The sequence below is a fragment of the Neopsephotus bourkii genome, unplaced genomic scaffold, assembly GCF_033783945.1.
Source record: "Neopsephotus bourkii isolate Nb327-2 ecotype Australia unplaced genomic scaffold, CSIRO-AGI_Nbou_v1 NB_1792, whole genome shotgun sequence".
Classification (NCBI taxonomy): Eukaryota; Metazoa; Chordata; class Aves; order Psittaciformes; family Psittacidae; genus Neopsephotus; species Neopsephotus bourkii.
Window position 1 is genome coordinate 12300889 of NW_026902266.1, and position 24874 is coordinate 12325762.

Consider the following 24874-nt stretch of genomic DNA (forward strand, 5'->3'; position numbering starts at 1 on the left):
TTTCTTTGGAAAATCCTTTGTAGATTTCAGTGAGTCTTCTGTGTAATGAAACCCATGATTTTGCTTTCATCTGTTTGTCTTCTGAAATGCTTTTGCCTACAGCCTAACTCAGGACCTGGATTTCCTGCTGCTCAGAACCAGTCCTTTACCAGATACATTAAATAAATCTTATTCTCTATTTAAGACCCTTGTCCTGGTTTCAGCTGGATTTCTTAAGTATAACGATTAGTCTGCAGTTACAATTGCACAGGACTCTTATGGTGGTTCTTTTTCAGAAAGCTGGAAAGATATTTGGGGTGTGACTTTATAGTCAGCCAGTGAAAACTGCCTAGAATATTCAGGTGTCAGATACTGATACTTGATCAGTACATGTTTATACAGGCAGCTAAAGTGAGGCAGTGCTCACAGCTTGCTTTCAGAGTCTTACTTAGACAGTTAATATTTTTAGCTAATACAATTATGTTAGTGCATAATAATAATATCTTTCAAAGAGGAAGATTGCATATGTATTACCAGAGTGATTTAGGGAATAAAAAACCCCCAACCCTAAAACAAACAAAAAAATCCCACAAAAACCAAATACATCTCTAAAACCAACAAAAACCCGCAAACCCAACAGTGGCTGTCTTCTCAGCAGGTTTAATTCAGTGGAACACGTAAACTGCAAAAGTTCTACATTCTCCAGTCTTCTAAAATGACAGATTTGTTCATATTCTTTAGCATCAAGAGAGTGAGTGTGGTATACTGCAATGTTCTGTGTCTGACATTGGTTAGCACCAGATTTACAGTAAAGTGAGAAAGCTTTAAAATTTATCATTTTCATTATTTGCCAAGAGAAGAGCTTTTCTATCTCCTAACCACTGCCAGTTCATGTTTGAATTACCTTAAAGCATATTTTATAGTTAGTAGTATTTCATTTTTCTATGTTGATGTCCAGTTTTGGCACCCTTTCGGCCTTACCAGTATCATGTCTTTATGAGTTCTGTGGTTTAATTGTGTGGTGTTTAAGAAGTGATAATCCTATCAGTATTAAAAAGTATTGGCTTGATTCCACTGTAACCTGCCTGCTTAAGTGGTTTTGTGGCAGTTATCTTCTATATAAAATATTTATCATATTCATAAACATCTGCTGGAGCTGAACACAAATTGCAGTTGATTAAGTTGGAAGAGCATCAGTGTCCTATAGCTGCATTGCATTACTTTATAAAAATAGATTGTTGATGAAATCAGAAACATGGATAGGAATATTACTGTTATTAAAATAATTTCATATTACCTTTTCATAGCAGAAAATGTTGTGTCATGGTTTGTGTGTGTGTAAAAACACTAGGAATATACCACAGAACATGTATATACTTTTAGTTGCTTGTAGAAAAGGGCTTTTGTTGAACATTGTAAGCTACTCCTTGCTGTTTATGCATGGGGAGAGACGTAGTGTGTCTTCTCACAATTTAAAATATATTCACACGAGTTACCAATGGTTGCTATTAATACGATTTCTGTTAATGACAAAGGATAGCATTAATACTCTTGTTAGGTTTCTGTAAGGGCCAGATTTCTGTTATTTAGGGATCAAAAGTGCACTTGAGCTAGAAGGGTGAGGAAGAGCTACTTAGCCTTTTCAGCCATCAAGAGGAAGCAAAAAATACAGGGAAATCAGGCAAATAGTAAATCCAGGTTAACCTTTCAGAAGCCCGTGTGTTTTCCCTTGTTAACTGCCTGAAAAATTAAAAACCTTTCCTTAATATGAAAAGATGATTGCTTGTACATATGAGTATGTTATTACAAACTTGAATTTTTAAATAGATTGAAGAACATTAGATTATGATAAACAGATTTTCCATTGCTTGACCTATTTATTAAATGCAGTTTACTTAGTGTGTTAAAATTGTTTTCAATTTCTGTAGATTATTCTTACATTGTCATTCTTTGCAAGCTTTGGAACACCTCTCCTGTGAGCAAAGGCTGAGAGAGTTGGGGTTGTTCAGCCCGAAGAAGAAAAGGCTCCAAGAGACTTCACTGTAGCCTTTCAGTCCTTAAAGGTGGATTATAAGAAAGATGGAGACAGACTTTCTAATAGGGCCTTTAGCAACAGGACAGAAGGTAAGGGTTTTAAACTAAAAGAGGAGAGACTCAGCCTCTAAGGAAGATAATAATCTTTTTTCTTTTAATTTATTTATTTCAATAGGAGATGGGTGATAAGACACTGGCACAGGTTGCCCAGAGAAGCTGTGGCCTCCTCATCCCTACAGACATTGAAAGCCAGGTTGGACAGAGCTTTGAGCAACCTGCTCTTGTTGAAGATGTCCCTGCTCATTGCAGGGTGTTTGGGCTAGATGGCCTTTAAATGTCTCTTCCAACCTAGCCCATTCTATGACAATGTTAAATCTGAAGTTATTCTCATTTTACAAACCTTTCAGGCTTATCATTTACATACTGTGTGTCAAGCAGAAGTCCCACATACACTGAATCCCAGGTTAACACATCTGCCCACGCACGTATTTGTTTTAGATGTAAATAGCTGAATCCCTAGACTGGGATGATACGGGGTTGAATTATAGTGTTTTCTAGAGATTAAGTTCCTGGATAATTTCTGGTTTCAGTATTGTTCAGGTACTGTGAGAGCTGAGACTGCTGGAATTAAAGTATTTAAAGACTGATGTAAAAACCACTCTTGAGCTAATCAAAAGCCTTTATTCCTTCTATAGACTCCTACTATTGTATTTCTGGCAAGCGGACCTCTGTTTAGGCCCTAAACAAACACAAAAGGCCATAGCCTTGTAACTACTGACTTAGTGTTAATTTTCATAGGGATTAATTTGACTCAGCATTTTATCCATATTGCATACTTTATTGACTCACTGAATGCAGCAGCTTTCAGAGAATTAGCTGGGAGCAAAGCTATAGGGTGGTTGCTTAAAAGATACAAGAAGTCTATTTTCATCTAGCTCCATTAGAAAATAACAGGTTAATTACATTGTTTCCTAAACATTGATGAATGAACATTGGTGGAATATCTTAAGAAAAATAGGAGTCAATAATTTAAGTTTAGAGCCTGTTCTGATTAAAGGAGACAGCTTTGTCCAGCTTTGCAGATTAGAAGCAGTAGGAAACTTCAGTAAGAGTTCAGATTCTTACTCTAAGGGGCTAAAATACCTAGAGAATCCAAAACATATATAAACAGTGTCACAGCTATTCCTGTCAATGGGTATTTCTATTCTCAGTCAGCTTGGTAAAAGCTTTCTGGTGTTCCTTACGCTTGCCCTTCTCTTCCTTGGTCCTGATTTGCTTAAGTAATAAATACATTCTTAGCCAGCTCCCCATTCATCTCGCTTCCAGCAAACACATTGTAAATATACTCACATGATGTTTTTTTTTGCCAAACATACAGAATCATGATAGCACAGTGACAAACAGAAAAAGAACAAGGCTGAGAATGTGTCATCAGAACACTCTGGAAGATGAGTCCAAATGCTCAGAATTTATGGATCAATTAAAATTAGAATTTGGATGCTTTAAGCTGAGTGTCTTAAATTATTAAAGCACTTGCTAATAAATTAAAAACAACCCAAGAGTTAAACCAAATTAATTTTGAGCAATAGTAATATCTAGAAATATAGCACAGTTTAACTGATAATTTAAAAAAACCCCCCACACATAACCAAGAGTACTTTTCCTGTGTATACCTACACAGAAACCAGAGAGAAGAGTCCACGGGCTTAAGAAAAGCAGTTCACCTGCAATAGGTAAACAAGGGCTGAAGATGTCTGGCTTTAAAGTGGAGTAAAGCAGCAGCTATATCCTGTGGAGTATTTATAAAATTTTTCTCTATTTTCACTACTCTAAGCTATGTTTCCTAGTTTCACTTTTCATGGCAATTAGAACCTATAAAGGACTGATTTTAGATAGAATATGTACAGGGAAAAATGCCTTTTTTTTTTTTTCTTCAATACTAACATATGCAAAAGGGGGAAAACAAGTGGTATATTGTTCCTTCAGAAATATTAATGACATAGGCCATGGTGTTTGTGTGTACTAAACCTGGAAAACAGATCATTTGTGCTTTTTTTTGAGCATGAACTTCAATTTTCTTCTATTTTTTTTGTCTGTTCCTGACTTAAATTATCCTCATAACCAAAAAATACAGCTTCCTTATTTTCATATTTGTGCCTTTCAGTTAATAATAAAAAGTTAATGTACATTTGTTTCTTTAACAACTGATTTAGGGTGGGATCCTTAACCTCTGTATTTTCCTAGTACGTACCATGGATACTGTTAATTTCTTCAGTGTTACCATTATTTTCAAGGCAATAGATAATTAAGGTTGGTAGGCAACAGTCTCATCAATTGACTAAGATGAGGAAGAACTAGTACAAAACTACATTATATAATGGATAGGAGATTATCTGCCTTCCTACCTGTAAATCAGCCAAATGGTACTATTCCTGTTTAACACACAACTGTATTTACAGATAGTGCATTGCCAGGAGGGTTACTCACAGAAAAGGTACCTATTATTATAAAATGATAGAATCATAGAATAGTTAGGGTTGGAAAGGACCTTAAGATCATCTAGTTCCAACCCCCCTGCTATGGCCAGGGACACCACATACTAAACCATGTCGCCCAAGGCTCTGTCCAGCCTGGCCTTGAACGCCACCAGGGATGGAGCATTAACTTCCCTGGGCAGCCCATTCCAGTGCCTCACCACCCTTACAGTAAATAACTTCCTCCTTTTATCCAATCTAAACTTCCCCTGTTTAAGTTTTAACCTGTTGCCCCTTGTCCTTTCACTATAGTCACTAATGAAGAGTCACTCCCCAGGATCCCTATAGCCCCGTTTCAGATACTGGAAGGCTGCTATGAGGTCTCCATGCAGCCTTCTCTTCTCCAGGCTGAGCAGCCCCAACTTTCTCAGCCTGTCTTCATACTGGAGGTGCTCCAGTCCCCTGATCATCCTCGTGGCCCTCCTCTGGACTTGTTCCAACAGTTCCTTTTTATGTTGAGGACACCAGAACTGCACACAATACTCCCAAGTGAGGTCTCACGAGAGCAGAGTAGAGGGGCAGGACCACCTCCTTCGACCTGCTGGTCACACTCCTTTTGATGCAGCCCAGGATACGGTTGGCTTTCTGAGCTGCCAGCGCACACTGAAGCCGGCTTGTGTTAAGTTTCTCATTGACCAACACCCCCAAGTCCTTCTCTGCAGGGCTGCTTTGAATCTCTTCTCTGCCCAGCCTGTAGCTGTGCCCGGGATTGCTCTGACCCAGGTGTAGGACCTTGCACTTGGCATGGTTAAACTTCATCAGGTTGGCATCAGCCCACCTCACAAGTGTGTCAAGGTCCCTCTGGATGGCATTCCTTCCCTCCAGCGTATCAACCGAACCACACAGCTTGGTGTCATCGGCAAACTTGCTGAGGGCGCACTCAACCCCACTCTTCATGTCACTGACAAAGATGTTGAACAAGACTGGTCCAGACACCGATCCCTGAGGGACACCACTCGTTACTGGTCTAACAAGTAATGTTGTTTTTTTTTTTAATATGCATATAAATGTACTTGCAATTGCTTTGCACTCCAAATTATTAACAGCAGTACAGCATGAAGAGTCAAGGCAAATAAAGGTGCCAAGAACATGTATGCTCAGAATTTACTGGAGGTGAACTTTGGGTGCAGAGTTCTCTCACTGTTTTTTCTTTTATGTTTTAGCAGAAGTTGCAAAGCAGTAGAAGCCAAGTTACAGAAGACAGATTCTATCTGTAGCAAGCTTCATCCTGCCCAAATTGTGTCATGAATGTTACAGAAACATCATATAGAATATAGACAAAACCCCAACTCACGCGAGCATGTGTTCCACCTTCTGGCAGCTCTGTTTTGTATACTTCTGAAGTCCTTTCTCTCCTCTTATCAAAGTTGAATAAACACCATAAACCTTTGAGTATAATCTTACCTAGTTTCAGTGCAGCCTCTGTAACCTACCTGGAGCACCTGTGTGAAAGCAGGAGAGGAAATTTAACTCTATAGTTGCTGGAGATTGTTGTCATTCCTCAATGGAAATAAGAACAAAAAGTCTTTTAAAAGAAGTTATAATTCTCCTTCAGGTCCAGTGACTGTCTGGATTGGCAGAAATTCTGAGTAGGATAAAGCATTTGAAGACCTGATACTTGCGTCAGTGATATACTAACTCATTAGTGACTTCCTCTATTCTGGTAGTGGTCTCTTTCCTTAAATCTTTGAAGGACAGATGTTTTTTCACAAGCTACAAATCTTTATCAAGATCTAGGATATTTCAGCAGAGAGCACATCCTAGTTATTATGGGAAAATTTGATCAGTTATTGCTCCTTTATTCAAACTGCTGTTTCATTGATTTCCATGGTTTAGGTAGAAAGAATCTAAAAGAAGTCTTTAGGCTTCTTTTAAAAATGCAATCATTATGGTATTTATATTTTCAGATATGAATTAATATCAAGAATATTGCATGTTTATTTTATCAGTGAAATGTAATCTTTTTTTTTTCCCTAAAAAATCCCTGTAAATATTACTAAGAAGCATTTGTTGTTTTCTTTCGGGTTTAGCCAGCTATTAAGAAAAAAAAAGTTTCAGCATTTATACCCTAGGCCAGCAAGATCTCATAATCGGTGAACCTCAGGACTCAAAAGAAGCTTTTGCATGTACAATTTTACTGCGAAATATCAAAAAAACCTGGTGTCAGAAGTCTCACTCCTCAGTCTTGCTAGAGCTGATCTTAAAAGGGTTGGCATTAATGTTTCAAACAGTTTGTTCTTTTACAAGATGCAAGAACTTGTCACTTCTACTGTCCCCTCTCTGAACTGCTGTCACTAAACTCATGAAGGAAAATCACTACTAATGCAACTGGGGCTGCCTAGAAAAACACCACAAAAAACCAACTGAGAACACTGTTGGCCTTTTGATGTCAGTTGATGATCTAGCTTCATGATGCCATCTCCTCTGTACGGTGTTACAACCTATTGCAGATAACAACTGTAATTAAGTAAAAAATTACGGTCAGACTACTTTAATACTGATTTTTGCTTTCATGGACTGTTTTTTAAGAAGGGGAATTCAGAGGGGTTTGCTTAAAGGACAATATATTGCCTTGTACCTTGCTAAGAGGACAGTAAACACAAAAAGTGGGATGTGAATTTCCTACTTAGAGTGAGAAAGTACAACACTTGCTTTATCTCAATTTTATGTCTGCTTGCTTAGACAAGGAGTGTAAATTTCCAAATCTGTAGATAAAAGTATACAAGATATGCTTGCTCCAAAATGTCTTTTTTTGTTACTCAGTTGCAGAATTTATGCAGGCCTTATAATCACTAATTTTTTTGAAAGAAATTTTAGACGCTGAAAGCAAGGTCTGTAGTTTGGGTGGTAAAAAAGAAAGACAGTAAGACTACCTGAAGTGACATACACCATATTGACATCTAATTGAAGAAACAGTGGCATTACTACCTTGCTTATGATACTGTGAGTAGGTAGAATATATGGTGCATTTGGCTTGATAACCTTTGCTATTAAGCCAGGCTAAAAAATGGTTTGGTATATATGTGTATAAATATATATATATGTGTAATATGATAACAGGTTTTGGTTTGTGAGTAGGGGTTTTTTGCGTGTTTTCTTTTTTTTGTTTCTGGGTTTTTTTTTGTTTTGTTTTTTTTTACTATTTGTTGGTGTATAATTTAGAAAAAGGGAAGAGTAATCACACTTCATACAAGGGGTGTATACATGCTAACCAGGGCATCTCCTTTTCACATTTTCCACACTTGGGTAACCATAAGTAACCAGGATTACTGGATCTTGGTTGGGAAGATGAAGCATTTTTACTTCTCATGCAGTGTAAAACATTGAAAAATGTCAAATGCAGAATAACCTGTTACTGTCACAGTACACCAAGAAACAGTGTTTTGTACACTGACAACATAGATTTGTTTGCAAGCAGTAGTATTGTAAGTAAATATGTTCATAAACACCAGTTCCTTTCAATTAATTTTAGAAATTAGACATGATCTTTTGCTATGTAATTGTCAGCAGATCTTTGAATATTGTTTAAGCTAATAGTGATGTGGAAATAGGAAAGTGGGGTAGACAGTGAAGTGGGGTAGACAGAACTCTTAATTCACAATTGACTAAGTTCTAACTCAGTATGTTAAATTCCTTGTGAGTTTTCAAAAGAGATAAAAAAAAGAGTGAAGAGCAGAGGTCAATTACAGGTGTGAATTGCAGACCCATTAATAGCTCAAGCTATTATTTCTTATGGCATAAGAAAAAAAGTGAAAGTTGGATTCCGTACTTACAGTGTGAGTATAGCTGCAAAGATTGCCACAATGCCTCAGATAAATAAACTAATTACTTCCACCTTGGAGGATTTTTATTCAAGTTTTTCTATTTCAGAAACTCTGAAATTACCATTTATACCACAGAATGTTTATGAAACTTGCGAGAATCAAGAAGAGAGCAGAACCAACTCTGTGTCCCTACTCCCTCTCCAATGAGATATTTTTTTCACATTGAACATGTAGATTTCCTTAGTACCAGATTGTTGTGGGGATCTGTGAGAGAGATGAGAAGAGATGGTTGATTGCATGTTTTTGTACAGTCTCAAAATGGCAGATGTGTGTAGAAAGGGCTAGGAACAATGCTTTTCATCCCAGACCATCTATTCTTTTTTGGCAGATCTCCGTAAACAGCAAGTGTCTGCTAAGGGATGTTGTGTGCAAGTAAGTATTACTGTCTCTTAGCTTTTTTAACATACAGATGGCAGGAGCATAAGTGAGTCAATTATTAGAAACCTGTAAATTACTATTATATAGAAGGTACTGTAATGAAACATTAATGAATTTGCATCTCAGTAAATTAACACTAGTTGAATTGCTTACTATGATTCATATCAGGGTAATGTTCACTCGCATGTCCTGCATTTTAATCTGATTTTGCTTTTCTAGGTATTTCTGTAGTTTCTATCACCATAGTGGCTGCACAACATAGAAAAATTGCTAATATAAATTTCTTTTTTATCAAGACTTTTCATGTAGTAAATATAATTTATGTCCTGTTAAAGGATGTTTCACACTGCTGTAAGAAGGACAAAGGAGCATAACATAAGACCAAATCAAGATGTAGTTAATTAGTCTGTGTAGCAGTCTCTGCAACTGGGGAAGGAAGATTAAAAAATAAAGGCATTCTTAGTGGAAAAATGAGTGCTATTTAAGTAGGAAGTTGTGGCTATTCTGTACAAGTGTATGTTATGGGCAGTGAAAGGGTATTTTCATGCCAAAATGCAAAGCTATGTGTAGTATCTAAAACTACCCCTAAATAAAAGAGGGAACATTTGAGAAGCAGGACATATAATATGACTAGATGGAAGACATGCTGCTTCTGATACTAAAACTTTATTTTTGTGTTGGGGAATGTGATTACACCTTTGGATTTTGCTAGGACTGTCTTTGTTCAATGTATTTTAATGCATATTCTGAGTGGGAAAAGCTGCCTTTGCTTTCTGGGTGGTAAGAATGTTTATACTGGCAGTTACTTCACAGTTGGTACTGTGCTCTGAATTGAGGCTGATTTTCCTTTATATATACTTCCTTGTGTAGACAAACCCCAATTACGTGTGTCACACAGGAAGTCTGTGGAGTTCCTCTAGATTGATGCTGCTGTAGCAGGACACTTGACAGAAATTTTATGTCTGTTTCTCCCAAGCAGACAGAATACTGCTGACAGATCTAATAGAAGCAGGTCTTGAGAGGCATTTAAAGGCTTTGTTAAAGAAGATTTTTAAAAAAGGTTGGAAATAGCAGAAAGAGGAGTCACGTTTCTTGTTTCAAGTTTAAATAATGCATGAATAGTGCATTACAAGTCCACACTGCTTATAATGCTGGAATACTATCCAGTGGTCTCTGTTTTCTCAGTTTTAATGCAGATTAATCTATTTAAATTTAGAGAGTAAGGGACAAAAATCAAATGTCAGTACTGCTCAAAAAAATGAAGTACTTCCAGTGTGTTGGACTTGTAGTATGCTGCCTATCCTTGGCTTGTGACCTTCCTGTTCTACCTCTGAAGTACTGAGAGAAAAATGTTCGTAATACTGAAAGAACTGAGACAAGAGACCTTATAAATGTGTTAAAAGGCATCAGTGCAATTTTAAAGCTCTCCATAACAAATAAAATGTGTGAATTTTTGCCTCTCTACCAGTATAGTAAATGTCATCTGACTTTCCATTAGTATCATGCTGTGCTTTCCAAGAAGAGAAATGCCATCATGTTCACAGATTGCAATTAAAAAAAAATCTCTTTCTCCAGCTTCCAAACACTATTGAGGGGGCTGGACAAAGTTAAAGACAGCAATCCAAAAGCCAGATCCATTAGCCAAGATGGAATTAGACTTTTTGCTAAAAGAAAAAAAACAATGAAAAATACAGACAGAGTGAACAGATTGAGGCTTTCTTTAATTTAGATACTGTAGTTTCTTCCTGTCACATATTTCCTCTGGACAGAATTGTAAGGTTTTTGGTTTTGTGTTGTTTTTTTTTTTTTTTTCCTGCCCTACCATTTCTCTTTCTTCAATAGCCTTATGTTCCTTTTTGTATGATGCATTAGATACATGAACTAACTCTATTCCATTTTCTGATCTGTACTTGTTAGCTTTCAGGAGTCAGATCTTATTGCTAGGCAACTAAACAAGAAGGCTCCATCTCTGTGTTACGGAGTTTGCTGTATCCATGTCTGGCCCTATGGTTATCTACCCATACATCTGTAAAATTACCTAAGTGCAGATGTAAACACCAAATATAAACATGCTGCATATATTACACATATTGAATTTATCTTGAAACTGAGTTTTTAGTAGCCAAAATAGCTTGGAAAAAGACATGGGTTTTTACTTCCCCCTTTTTAGATATATTTCCTTCATATGCAGCTAGCTGTAAGGGCAGTCTTAGAGCTGAAAATTACTTTTGTATTTGGGCTATTAAAAGAAGAGCTGTTTATATATTAACCACTACCATCTCTATCTTCTTACATCAGGATACTTCCATATTTTTATTAATGTCTCTGTAAGATTTTGATTACTGTAATTCTCTTTTTGCAGGTTTTCGAAAGCAACTATGAGACTGAGGAGTTAGTTTGAAAACCCAACAGCAGGGCTTCAGAAGATTGTACAGACAGTAGCCTCTCTGAAGTTTTAAGAAAGCCTATACATTTAATATTTTAATGAGTTCATATCTGTTATCTTGGTGCTTGATTACATTTCCAGTGCCATCCAGCTTATTTTGTTGATCTTCTGATAAGATGTTCTCAATAACATTATAGCCTTATTACTAAGGATTTAGACTTCTTTTCATCAACATCATTTTCGTAGCTAGAGAATCAGTGTTCTGCCATGGAGAAAAAGGCTTCTGATGTCAGATTGGCATGACCTTTTTAAAAAAACTTTTATATTGATTTTTAACTAGTTCATGTCATGTTTTCAGCATGTATATTCATATGTGCGATGTCCGAGTCTCAGTTTTAGAATTGTAGAATTAAAGTCAGAAAGGATGTGTGGAGGTGCTCTCATTCACAGTCCTGTTCAAGGCATGCTTAATCTCAGATTCTCCTGTTCGATTTTTTAAAATCTCCACAGATGAAGTCTGCGCATCCCCTCCAGGACTTTGCTGCAGTCCTGTGATGAAGACTTTTTTCCTTGTGCCTTTTGTTCTTTGCAGCTCTGGAGAGCATCTGCTTTTGTCTTCTCTGTAACTGCTCCCCAGGTGGCAGTAAACTGCATTTGGGTTCCTTGCAGGTTCTTTTTATGTGTTTTGGGTTGGTTTTTTTTGTGGTTTTTTTTCCTTGCTAAATAAAATAAGCCCATTTCTCTTAGTCTTGTCTCATGTAATGTGCTGCAGTCCCCTAGACATTGGAGGAGGCTGCCTCTGCACTCTGTCCAGTTTGTCTGTCTTTCTTCTGAGTGCTAAAACTGGACACAATATTCCAGTAAAAGTATTCTAGATGCGGCCTTGCAAGTGCTGATTAAAAGGAAGTAATGGCTTCCCCCAGTATGCTAGTTACGCTTGTGCTGAAGAGGTTGGGTATGTGATTTGTCATCATAACTGTGGAAGAGCATTGCTGACTCACGTTCAACATGCTCCCCTGTTCTGTATTGTTGTTTAGAAGCTCCCATCTCTGCCAGGGCCTCAATGTGCTTGGATCCACACAAACACTGTGATGAAACCAAGGTGACGGAGAGGTGAATCTTACAGGCGCTGCTTAGGCATGCTACTGTCACCACCCCTTAGATGAGCACCTGATTTAGCTGACTGAATTACATAGCCAGTTTTCTAAGAAAAAGCTTTGGAGAGAACGGGAGCCTTCCAATACCCTGTTCTGTGTTTTGAATTACACTTTAAACCAACTTCTGATCTTCAGGTATCTGCAGAAGAAGCTCTTTTTTATTCTGACTGGCTCATATAGGCACACCTAGAGTTGGTTAGTATAAATAAAGGAACTGAACTGATCCATTTTCAGTTCTAATTTTAGTTCAGCTGTGATTAAAGTTGTTCCCCTGTCCTTCCTGTTCCGATCAGAAATAGATGGGTAACTGACTCATGTTAGAAAATATAGCATTTATAAATAGAAATGATCGCATGCTGTGGGTGATCCCATGGAATGGGGCTTCAGGTGGAGGTAGGGTTTAAACCTTTTTTTCTGCTTTGCTGTCATAGCACCACTATTATTTGCATTTCCCACACAGCACCACTGCTTTTCTCACCTCTTCAGTCTCACTCGCTGTATTTAGGAGCTGAGGCAATCTGGCAAGTACCATTGAGGAGAGGTGGGAAAACTGTAGGCCTGCACTATACTTGGTAGTGTTGTCAGCTGTGCCAAAGATGTGGGAGATCAGAAGGGAGATGCTGAAGCCCTCTCTGTTTTCCTCTGCTGTCAGTCTGTGCAGATTCAGGTGTTTGTACTGGAGAGACATTGTTACTGTTCCGGAGTGGAGGAAAACACAGGCTGATGGGGCCAAGTGTTCTGGTGGGAGTGACAGCACAGTTCCGCAGGCTAGTCCATGTGACAGTTTGTGGTCATCAGTTGTCTTGAGTGCATAAAGAAGGCTGAGGGCACAGAACATGTAGAAAGTAAGTTTCTCTCTCAATTTCTTCAGGGAAGAGAGTGCTTCTGAAGAGGAAATTTCACTGTTACGTATGTCTGCAGCAGTTAGCCTTTCCTTGAGCTGCAAAACATAATGTTGGTTGTGGTGATGTACATCTCTGATGTAAACTAAACAAATGCAGATGTATTCTATATAAGACATCAAATATCTTTCAGATTAAAGAGAGGCTTGCATCCTCCATTTAGGAATTCACTAAGCTGCCCAATATCCACAAAATAAGGTTATAATATTTCATATTGTTCAGTTATAAATTTAAGTTTAAATCTCATGTGCCTACATCCAACCAGGCTGCATCTACTATAAATATTATTATCAATACAATATTATACACTGGCTATTTTATCTTACTGATTCTAGCCAGTCTTTTTTTCTCCCTTGGAATATGAGATTTCTGTTGCAGAGTAGCTATTTATAAGATGTTACAGTTGAATGCATGAAAACAATACACTACTAAATAATTATATATAACACCTCCAATGTTAATATTTTTATATTTTATCCCATGAAACCCCCTATATTTTTGTGAGTTTAGCTTGGTTTCACTAAAAAAAGCCTGTTGTTTTTGTTTTCTTAAGAATTTTCTTAACTACATCACCATATCTATAGATCATACAAACTTGTATCTACATTTTCTGTGAACTAAGATTCTGTGAAAATATAATAGGAACAGGCTTCCTAGAGAGGTGGTTAATGCCCCATGCCTGTCAGTGTTAAGAACAGTGCCCTTAATATTATGCCTTAACATTTGATCAGCCCTGAACTGGTCAGGCAGTTGGACTAGATAATCATTGTAAGTCCCTTCCAATTGAAATGAGCTGTTCTGTCTTTTCATACATTTATTTTACAGCTTGAGAGAAAAATGTATGTTATTTAAAAAAAAACACTTCAGTCTTATAATAGAGCTTGTTCATCCACCCTCCTCAGCCTTTCCATGATGGTGCTTCAGAAATAGCAAAACTCATCTCAATCATGACTTCACACCCAAACTAAATAAGTGCATTTTATTAATCTATCAGATTTCTTAGTTCTCTCTCAGTGACATAGCTGTGATTTCCAACCTTGCTTTTTTTTTTTTTTTTTATATTATATACAGTACTTCAATGGAGACATGAATCTGTTTGCCACAAAATGTTCTGAATTAAATACCTGGATTTTTAAACTTCAGGTAAAATGTAGTGGAGTCACAGGATAAGTGTCATAGCAGATTCTAAACATGATAAAAAGAACTGTATAAACCACACATCTTTGTACATGCCAGTAACGTGCACATACATATAATGTGTCAGGCTGTGATGGCTAGAACTTGGATTTTTCATCTCAGACTTCCTGACATACGTGACTCTAACTTGCATCCATTACTCCCATGCAAACAAGAAGTTCTATTTTTAAAATCATTTCATCAAAGGAAATTTTATGAAGAGGAAAGCTGAGATGGAAGAAGGAAATACATCCTGACACACAGAATTTGGCTCCAGCGTCCCCACCACCTGAGCTAATATTGTCCATGTCTGTATTAACAAGTAGGGTTGTGCAGGAAGAGCCAATCTATAGTTGGTGCCAAAAACCTTATATCCACATTATATGTGAATGGGGAAAAGGTGGGAATCTGTTTTGAACTAGCTATAATTTGCTCCTGTCAACTGAAAGAGCGTTAGTAGTTGGAGCACATTATATGCTCTGTGGAGGAAATCTTTCAGCTTTGTTTCATTTGGGGGACATCTAGCTGTACACTGACCTGTGCTGCATAAAACAAAGTAAAGTAAGGGGGACTGAATAGGAGATTTACTTCAAAAGCATACTCGTGATCTGAACTTACAGACTCATGTAGGTGCATCCATTGATTGGATGGTTTGAAAAGCTAACATATTCAACCAGGCTGCAGGGAATTAGTACCTTCTCCCCTTTGAAAATAAATTATTTCTGTATTCACTGATTCTTAAAAGAATTATGCCAGTATAAATTCTCTGTGCTAGGGTGGGGAAACATGATAGAATATAAGGGTGTTCACAGTGGAAGCTAGTTGTTAAGTTAATAACAAAGGACTAAGCTGATAAGACATTCTGTTTCAAAACTAAAATGGAGGGTTCATGAACAGAAATGTGCCCTCTGTGTAAGTGAAATCACTGTTTGAAAGCCTTCACTATTTACTTTTTTTTTAATATATAGAATGACGAGAACTTTCCCTGTTTTTGAAATTTTTAATTTCCATAATCTGAAAACTGATAAATTTAAGGTCTTGCATGAAGTCCAGTACACCGCTTAATTCTATAATATTAATCACAGACAATACAGGGACACTGTTGCTAACTTTATTCTTCTGAGTCCTTACTGTAAAATGCTACAGCAGTGAATGCAGAGAAATAAAATAGTTCTGTAATAATGATGGAACTGAAGAAGGTCATGTAATGCAAACACTTGTGAAATCAGTAGAATTATGTATTTCTTGCCAAGGCTTGTCTTCTGAGACTGTGGTTGTTTACAGGAGCTCTAATACAGAAGCCATGAAGAAAGATGATATGAGGAGGCTAATTCTGCAATCTTACTGAGGTGAATCAGGACTGAGCAGTGAATGCATTCATTTTCATGAGGTATCCTAATAATGGAATACTAAAGCATGAACCCTACATCTTAGTGTTCAAACTCTATTTAAATAACTGAATTCACGATGCTTTATTGCACTTATGTTTGATATGGTTCTCAGTGGAAACTGATAATATGTACTACATAGGTAAAACTAAAAAGAGAGGCCATCTTACTTTTTATTCAGACTTTGCTAAAAAGAGGTAGTGGATCAAGTGAATGGAGATAATGAACCATATTGAAGTTTGTTACCAAAGCTTTTACAAACCTTTACACGATAGCTGAAGCATTTATGTAGCTTTAAACATGAGTATTATTGGCTTTATGTAAAGGAAATCAATCCATAATTTAAAAGTTGTACACACTTTCTTTAAACTCAAACTTCCCCATTTTCTGAACCACATATATTGGTTCCATGTGTGGTACTTCCTTCCGCAGTATGTCAGCATGTCTGCTGGTCAGTGGGAGTTTTGCCAGAGTTTTGCAGTCTAAAGTGTCAAGCCATTATTGCATATTATTGAAAGGCTGGCAGCAGAGCTAGCATGGGGCTAGTAGCCATAATATATTGAGGGAGTTGGCTAAGAGAACCCGTATCTTCCTCACAACTCAGCAGAAATCTAGGAGTTGGAAAGTCCTTTCATCATACTGCTGATTTTAAGATCATTTGGTCTGGTGAACAGCGTTTCATTTGTTTGAGTTGGAGGAGTTTTAAAATTCTGCTAGGTTTCTGCCAGCATCCTCAGCCTCTCATTTGGCAAAGAAGAGCATAGTCTAGCGCAACACATTTGAAAAGTCTGTGACCTCTTGAATATTTGAGCTTTAATATCTTACTGTGAACATCTACTTTTTAATCATATTTAGGGCCTGAGTAATTCTAACTGTTGGTTTATTATTAAATACTGCTTGGTCCCTCAGGGTCATTTTTTGGAAAAAAAAAAAACAACCCACCTTAGGCCGTGACATCTGTAAGAATTCATTAATTCCCTGCAGGTCATTGTATTTTTTTTTTCAACTCCCAGTCTGGTTTTCTGGATCTTTCTGCATGTTCATATGTATTCAGCAGCTAAGCAACTATAGTTAAAAAAATTAAAAATGGTCACAGTAAAATACCAAAATGACATTTCCCTACCCCAGCCTTTCGTAGGACAGCTGAAACAGAAAGGGTCAGGAATTTTACTGCCAGCTGACCTGAGACCTAGGAGAACAAATAACTCCACAATATTTTGCCCCTGTAATCTTTGTTCATTATCATAGGAAAGAGTTTGTTATGTCTTCATGCTCAGAAGGTTTTTAAGTTCTCTGTACCTCTAACGCCACAATATATGATGGAAAATGGTGGTAATAATTTACGTCTGCTAATACAAACACAGCTGTACCTCCTCTTACTAGTTAGATAAAAATTCTGTCTGTAAAGTTCAAATCTGGAACTAAATACCAAAACTGACCAATTTAATAAAAATGTTATATTTGTTGTTTAGTTTAGGTCTAGTGTTTAGTTTGTTTCCTGCCATAGTTTTCTGTGCTTATATTGTCAATCTCCACTTGCATAAAACCATCTTAAACAGATAATTTTTTTGCCTCTACAGCTTAATAAAATAAACTCTAAAGCAATTTTATTTTCTCAAATACAGTTACGTCTTCATGGAGTGCCTGAAGTATTACACTGATGCATAAAAGTATTGAATATGGGTGTGATTTTTTCTGCTTCCCCCTAGTCAACCTGGCTAGGATGGCAAGAACTCTGAATTGCATATCAGGCCTTATTGAGGATGTTAGCAAAGATTGGGTTAATTTATTACAGTACATAAAGCAAATGTAATTTTGACTCGCTCTGTGTATATATAGCTCCTCTAAGGTATGAAATTTTTCTCAATTACTCAGATTACCCATATGTTTCTTAGGTTATAAACACATTGTATTTTATATAAAAAAGAAGGAAGATTGATTCTGACATTTTCTTAGTTGTGTGCAGTGACGCTTTTGAAATTGTAGCAGCCTACTGCCAGCTATGGATGTTGACTCAGGCATGAGATTTTCAAAAGGCATGCTTACTTTAGAGACTAGTTTATCATGTTTCCATCTGTTGGATAAATATTTTTTGACTAAGTGTAAAACCACAAATATATGTCATCCCAGATGCTCAAGAAATTTTTCATCTGACTGCTGACAGGCAACAAGATGAAATGGAAAATCCTTTCAAAATACCTGCCAAGCAAGTCTGTACAATTGTGACTTAGGCAACTAAAAACTCCTTTCAGATTACATTTGGAACTGTATCAGAGGGTAGTCACCTGAGATTTTGGACTTCAACAATCCAGAGAATAAAACCAGCAATCCATGCAACAGTGTGAACAAATCTTACTGATCTTACTGATAGCGTATGATTACCCAGCAGGTGGGAGATGTAAATCAGTAGCCTGGAGAGAATCAAGAGATACAAGAATGGCAGAGGGTTGTATGCTCAAGTGCATGCACTCTGCAGCTGAGTTCCAGGAAATCTGACCTTAGGTTATTTTAGATGCTGGCTGATAGAAGCCTTTTCCTTGCTGCCTGAACACTGTGACTGAAGAAATTTGCATTCCTACTTTTTTGCATTTCACCCAGCTAGCTTTACCAGTCACGATTAAAGTGAGCAGGCAAGACAAATCCCATTGTGTAAGCTCCCTTGCTGGCATGCTGAGATTCCTCTGTCCTTACAGGAAGTACTTGGTACATAGACTTCAGGAGGTGTTCCTTGAGGGTTCTAAAACCAGTATGTACATTTGTAAATATACCTCTTTTCCCTTCCCCCATTCACTAGGAAAATAAAGCTCTGATGGTACATTCTCTGTAATCCCTGTGTGACTTGAATAGATCTGGAGGGATGCTCAAGTACATGCCTCCTCTGCAATACCAATGTGATTTCATTTATACTGATTTTTTTTCTATTTTTATATTGTGTCTACTGATGTATTTGTCTAGGGAGAAGCAAAAGCATATAAAGTAGAGGAGATGAAGTGAGCATGTCAGAAGAGCACCTTTATACTGTTCACTACTCAATGGCAGGTTTGATGAGAGCAGGTAAATGTAATTTTTTATTTTTTTTTTTGAGTCACAAATTTTCTTTATGTAGCCACTGGGAGATATCATGAGCTTATGACCCATTTCATATGGTGTGATTTTAGTCATACACTTTTCCTTTTTGCCCTGTCAGGGTAATCTGAAAAGCAGGTTTCTTTTGTATTAAAGTCTGTTTTGGACCAAAGCAGTGAAGAACTATGATCTTGGTGCGAATTGCTGCTGTTAGTTTTCCAATACTTCCCAATTTTCTGCCTGTAGAATAGGAATATGAGACTGGAAGTGTCTCTTTGGATCAGTTAATCCACCTCCCTGCTGCAGCAGGCATCACGTTTTATAAATCCCTCTAAAATCAACCAAACTCAGTCTTGAAACTACCTCTTCACCCACCTCACCTCTACTGAAATATCCTGCTGTTAAAAATGCTGTTCATGAACTTCAAAGGCCTCAGCTCTGCTCACTGCTAGCTCTTCATAATAAGCTTCCCCATCTCTAACAGCACTACTGCTAAGTCAGCTTTTCCAATTCAGTGAAAAGAAACCAAAACTTCAAGAACAATTCTAAGATTCTGTGAAATAATCACATAACCTGAGCCTATGTTTTCTGGCCAGAAATGGGAAACAGAAAAATCTCCTTAGAATTTCTGATTTCCAGCTTTTTTTGTGATTCACAACTTCCTTTGTCTTCAGTGGCTATCTGCAACGAGGTTCTAAACATGTAGAGGTTTGTCCATCCTTAGCCATGCTATTAAATTGTTCTCTATTCTTCCAGTTCTGTCTGATTTCTTGGACTGGTACCATAACAATCTGAATAGATTCCATAGTTTATGACTATTTTAACTAAAGTGGATTGCTTTATTTTTAATTAAAAAATTAAGGTTTAAGTAGATTGCATCTTCATCTGATATTCTAAGGATTTTAATATCAGACTCTGCCAAACGAAATAATATGGAATTTTTTTTTAGAGAAATGCAAAATAAACTACATAGCTTCAGAAATACCTGTCTAGCACTGTATTTTTTGAATTCATGTGCTAGTAATCATGGAGTTGGTTCAGGGGGGATTTTACTGATGAGGTGGGATGGGAGTCTTTCATATATTTGTTGCAGTTGCTTATTGGTGCTTTCAGGTCACAGACGCACAAATTACTGCTTTTGGCAGGGCTCTGCAAAGACAGTTTGAGCTAAGTGCGTACAAAGGTGAAATTTTATCCTGTAGGTGGAACTGTGTACTTCTAACATTTAAAAATGGCTGCTTAGGGCTTAGTAAACCTCCTCTGAGTCCAAATGTTCATCCAACATTTGTAACAGAATTTTAGGTCATTTTAATAATCCTGTCTTTTAGCTATCATCACAGAGTCTGTCAACAGTTTTTAATATTTTTGGTTGCAAGGAGTAACAACTGTAGACAAGGTTTTTTCACTGTGGGAATTACAGGATCCATTCATATGTTATTCTGCCACATGATGTCCTCCTAACCTAGGTTAGAGTCACTGAATGCATGCAGTCCAATTTAGACTGGAAAATTCTGTAACATTCACACGTGTGTTTATATAAAAGGTAGCTATCGGCTTGCAGACTAATCAGAAGGATCCGTGTAATTTTATTTCTGTTGCTGCATATGAATTTTGAATTTCTTTTGATTCTGAACAGTATAAATGCAGCCTTATAAATACCTTCATTAAAATCCAAAGCTCAAGAAACATAAGGGTTTTAGTTTTGTTCTAACCTGATGAACAAAGTCCATTATACAAATATTTCATTCTTGTGTATTTCTAGCACTAAGCCCTGATTTGAATGTTGCACACAATATGTGAGTTGTAATTAATCTTGTTATAAATAAATGACTTTGACTAAAATTTCTAGAACTTGTAGTTGAGGTATAGCACAAATACAGACTTTAGATTTAGATACAGCATACTATTTGTCCTTTAATTTGTGCCATGGTTATTTCTGGCTCAAATTTTTTATCAAAGCAAGTATACTTTATAATGCTAATGTAGCACATTTTTGTGTACTTACGACTTTGTGAATGCTAGCTTTCTCTTAGTACTTAAAAATAAAAAGATAATCATGTCTCCTCCCATCCCAAGTAAAGGAAAATATTTAAACTAATGAAGAAACCTTCAGAAAAAGCCCTAAGAATTTTGATGATAATGCTGTACACCTGCATCCACTGGAGGTCAGTAATGTCCCGCAGTGTGCTGCTTAGCACTGACTCCTCCCAGCTGTGTCACAGTGATTAAATCTAGGGCTTTTTAATCAAAAAAAGGAGTTTAAGCCTCACCCTGCTTTGTCTGAGGCAGGGTTGACGGATGTGTTTTCTTTCCATACTTTGTCCATATGTGTCTATGTATGTTAATATATGTGCGTAGATTTGTATTTCTCACCATATAGACACCAACAGAGATACAAGTAAAACTTCACTTCTTCCTGTTCATCTGATCTTTTACTACAGTGGGGATTTACATTGGGCATAAACTATTTATATGTTTTACATGGAGGCTGGATAGTAGCAAAAGGAAAATTTTCCAATACAGATATCTAAATTCTTTTTAATTTCTGTGCAAACTGACTCTTTGTCCGCTAAATAAGACACGGAGACTTATGTCTTAGGAAGTTCTTCCCCATGAGGATAGTGAGGCACTGGCATACAGGTTGCCCAGAGAAGCTGTGGCTACTCCATCCCTGGCAGTGTTCAGGGCTGGGTTGGACGAGGCTTGGAGCAACCTGCTCTAGTGGAAGATGTCCCTGCCTGTGGCAGGGGGCTGGGACTAGCTGAGCCCTAAGGTCCCTTCCAACCCACACCAATCTGTGATTCTATGATTCTGTGTCACACTACAGGGCTTTCTTCTGCAACAGAACTTAACTTTAACCTAAACTTCAGTTTAGGAGTTTTAAATGAACTCATTCTTCAATTCAGAAAGAAGGAAAATGGTTACATAGGATAATATTAGGGAAATGAAAGGAAGTGTTTTCCATGGAATACCCAGTAATTGGTTGTCGTGGTTTAAACCCAGCCAGACAGCTCGTTCACTCACTCCCCCCCTTCTTGCCCTTCCCCTACTCCCGGAGGGACAGAGAGGAGAATAGAAAAGAATGCAGCTCCCAGGGGTTGAGATAAGAATAGTTTAGTAACTAATGTAAAACACAAATCACTACTGCTGCCACCAATAATAATAATGATAAGGGAAATAACAAGGGAAGAGAATACCACACCTCACCACCAGCTGACTGATAGCTCGCCCGCCCAGCCTGACCAAGCACCGACCGATACCTCCTTCAACCCCGCAGCCCTTCCAGGTAACTCCCAGTTACATCCTGGGCATGATGTGCTGTGGTATGGAATACCTCTTTGGTCAGTTTGGGTCAAGTGTCCTGTCTCTGCTTCCTCCTGGCTTCCCCTCCTCCCTGGCAGAGCATGAGGCTCACAAAGTCCTTGAGCCAGACCAAAACGTCAGTTTTATCAGTGCTGTTCCCAGGCCGAAAGTCAAAGCACAGCACTGCACCAGCTACTAAGAAGGAGAAAAGAGACTGTTACTGCTGAACCCAGGACATTGGTCCATCCCTCTCCTCTGAATGCACCTAGTACTATTTAAAGTAATTATACTAATCATCACAGTGTTTAGGCACAGATTACATTCAAGAAGAAAATTGAAAATGCTGTTCTAACATTCCAGTGAAATCTGCTTTGACAAGTTAATCCAGTATTTTTTTAATTAGACTATGGTAATAAAATATTTAATTACACTTAAAGTGTTCTATTTCTGTCATTCCATTCAACCAGGCAAAAATACTCAGAATTCAATAGATGTCAAGCAATGAAAATGCCTCGTGCACTTTCAATATCACCATGTTTTATAGATGAATGAAAGAAACTGAACTTCAGTGTGCACAGGTATAATATTTAATTATTTAATTCCCTTTCTACTGAGGTTGAGCAAAAGGGAAATACCTCCCCCCCCCCCCCGCCCTGTTTGTTTCTGAGGAATGTTAATCAGCTTCCATCAGGCTACAATCACCAATCATCAATAAAACTACTAATTAGGTTTAGATAATGATATTGGTAAGGGACCTCTAGTTCCTCAGAGGCAGTACACTGAGCTTGACTCATATTTATTCAGTTATTTATCAAGAATGTTATTGTGACAAGCAATGTGAACAGTTTGAGCGTGTTTAATGCCAAATATTTTCCTCAGTTTAATAGCATCAACAGATTTTATTTATTTATTTATTTATGAATTTTGTTGGTTTTAAATTAACTTTCTATCAAACAATGGTAGTATTTACCTGCTTGCTAGTCCACTTGTTTGATTACTCTCTTGGACATCTTTACTAGTCAGGCAGTTATTTAATCACCTGAGATAAGAACACTTAACTGGGGGAGATTTTTAAATAAACTTTCTGTTGTCTTGCCTCTTTAGGAGGTCTGTGTCTGGTCTAATGCTAGTGATCTTACACTGCTATTTTTACAGGGCATAAAAACCTTTGTTTTGCCATTCTGCAGGTATTCTACAAGTGAGGTTAAAATGCTGGAGTTGCTACCTGTGAGGGGTACAGGGCATAGTTTTGTCTATGCCCTGTAGCATATGTCTATGTAGCACCCGTTGCTGCAATTGTCAAATATGGGTTATTTTAAATGTTCCAGAAAGTTAACTTCAAAACTCTCTTGTCATTAAGGCTGAGAAAGAATACCGTTATCCAGTAGACATTATAGAGCAAATATTATGGAACAATTTCAAGCTTGGAGCTGTGTGGGGAATGCTGCACAAGAGGCTGCACCAGCAGACCTGAACAAGAGCACAAACATCCTGACCCTCATCAGCTGCAAACCATGGGAGTCAAGAGGAGTCAGAACACTGAGATAATCTCTGAGAACTGTGGATGTTGAAACAAAGAAGTCACTGAAAACAAAGATGTAATGTACCTTGAACTTTCCCAGGAGCTAATGAAAGTCTCCATTGTGGACTAAGGGGACAAAGAATGTGTGTTCAAGGAAAATGGAAAGTAATAATGTGGCAGAAAGTGTTAACAGAGAAATGTGCTTATACATCTGAGAAAAATAAGTTGTTCAAGCAAAGGCGCATGAACAATAATGTGATTGGTTGAGAAAAGCATATGATGTTGCAGAAAGTGCTAAAAAGAAACAGCAATTACTGATCGCTAGGCAGGGGTCTATAAAAAGCCTATAAGCTCGCTCAATAAATTATTTTGGTTGCATCACAACTGGAGTCCGTGCTTCAGTTGCCCCAGAGCTGCAGTAGGGAAGCAGAAATATATTTTTAGCACTTCAGGATGTCAGTTTGGTGCCATCTTTCTCCCTGGTAAGTTTACATTGAAGGAAGGATGGTGTTTAAGGGCTAGACATGGAAAAATGCCTGTTTCTTTGTAGCATTTTGTGTTGAAAATGAGACTACACAAGGTAGAAATTTAACTTTCATATTTCCTGGCTGACCTGTCTCTGGTCCTGCTAAAAGTTACAGGATTTATTCGACTTTTAGTCTCTTCAAACACCAAACCCCTGTCAGAAGACTAACAGTGGAAGACTATAGCATATTGTAACATTCTGGATTTTGTGCCCTTTTTTTTGTATGTTTGGTTTGGTTTTCTGTGGCTGTTTTCTGTTTGTACGTGTTCACTGTCATAGAGTAAAAGCCTGCATCTTAGTCCTTTTCCCAAAAGATTAGGCATTTAAAGATGTAATTTTTGTCAAATTTGCATGTTTAAATTGTAATTCTGAAAATGCTTTCAAATGTTTCTTGGTGTCATCTGGAGTCTGGTTTTGTTTTGTTTGTATAATTGGAAGTTCCCTGGTACAATTAAAACTTCTTCAGTTTGACCACTTGAGAGCTACAAAATGGAATTGTTATTCTTTTGTGTAAGTAAGTATGTGGTGAGTAGGCTTTAAAGGCCTATGTAAGTTATTTTTGTATTCCCATCAGTAGAGCATCTGTGTAAGAGGAGTATCTTGAGTGCTTGTTCTGGCTTCCGGTAAAGTTTCTATGACTAAGAACAAATGTAAGAATTGTTATTGAGACACTGAATTGCACTCTCACATGTGATCCTT

The 24874-nt window shown here is 37.4% G+C and overlaps 1 long non-coding RNA gene across 2 annotated transcripts; it reads left to right on the plus strand.

The window, feature by feature from the left end:
• The first annotated feature begins 15374 nt into the window (after nt 1-15374).
• On the plus strand, nt 15375-23382 carry LOC133226627 (uncharacterized). 2 transcript variants are annotated; one of them, XR_009729596.1, is made up of 4 exons: nt 15375-15760; nt 18714-18812; nt 22595-22705; nt 23283-23382. It is a non-coding gene; the product is annotated as an uncharacterized LOC133226627 (long non-coding RNA). The 2 variants fall into 2 exon arrangements; XR_009729595.1 differs by having other exon boundaries at nt 15379-15760; nt 23315-23382.
• The last annotated feature ends 1492 nt before the right edge of the window (nt 23383-24874 follow it).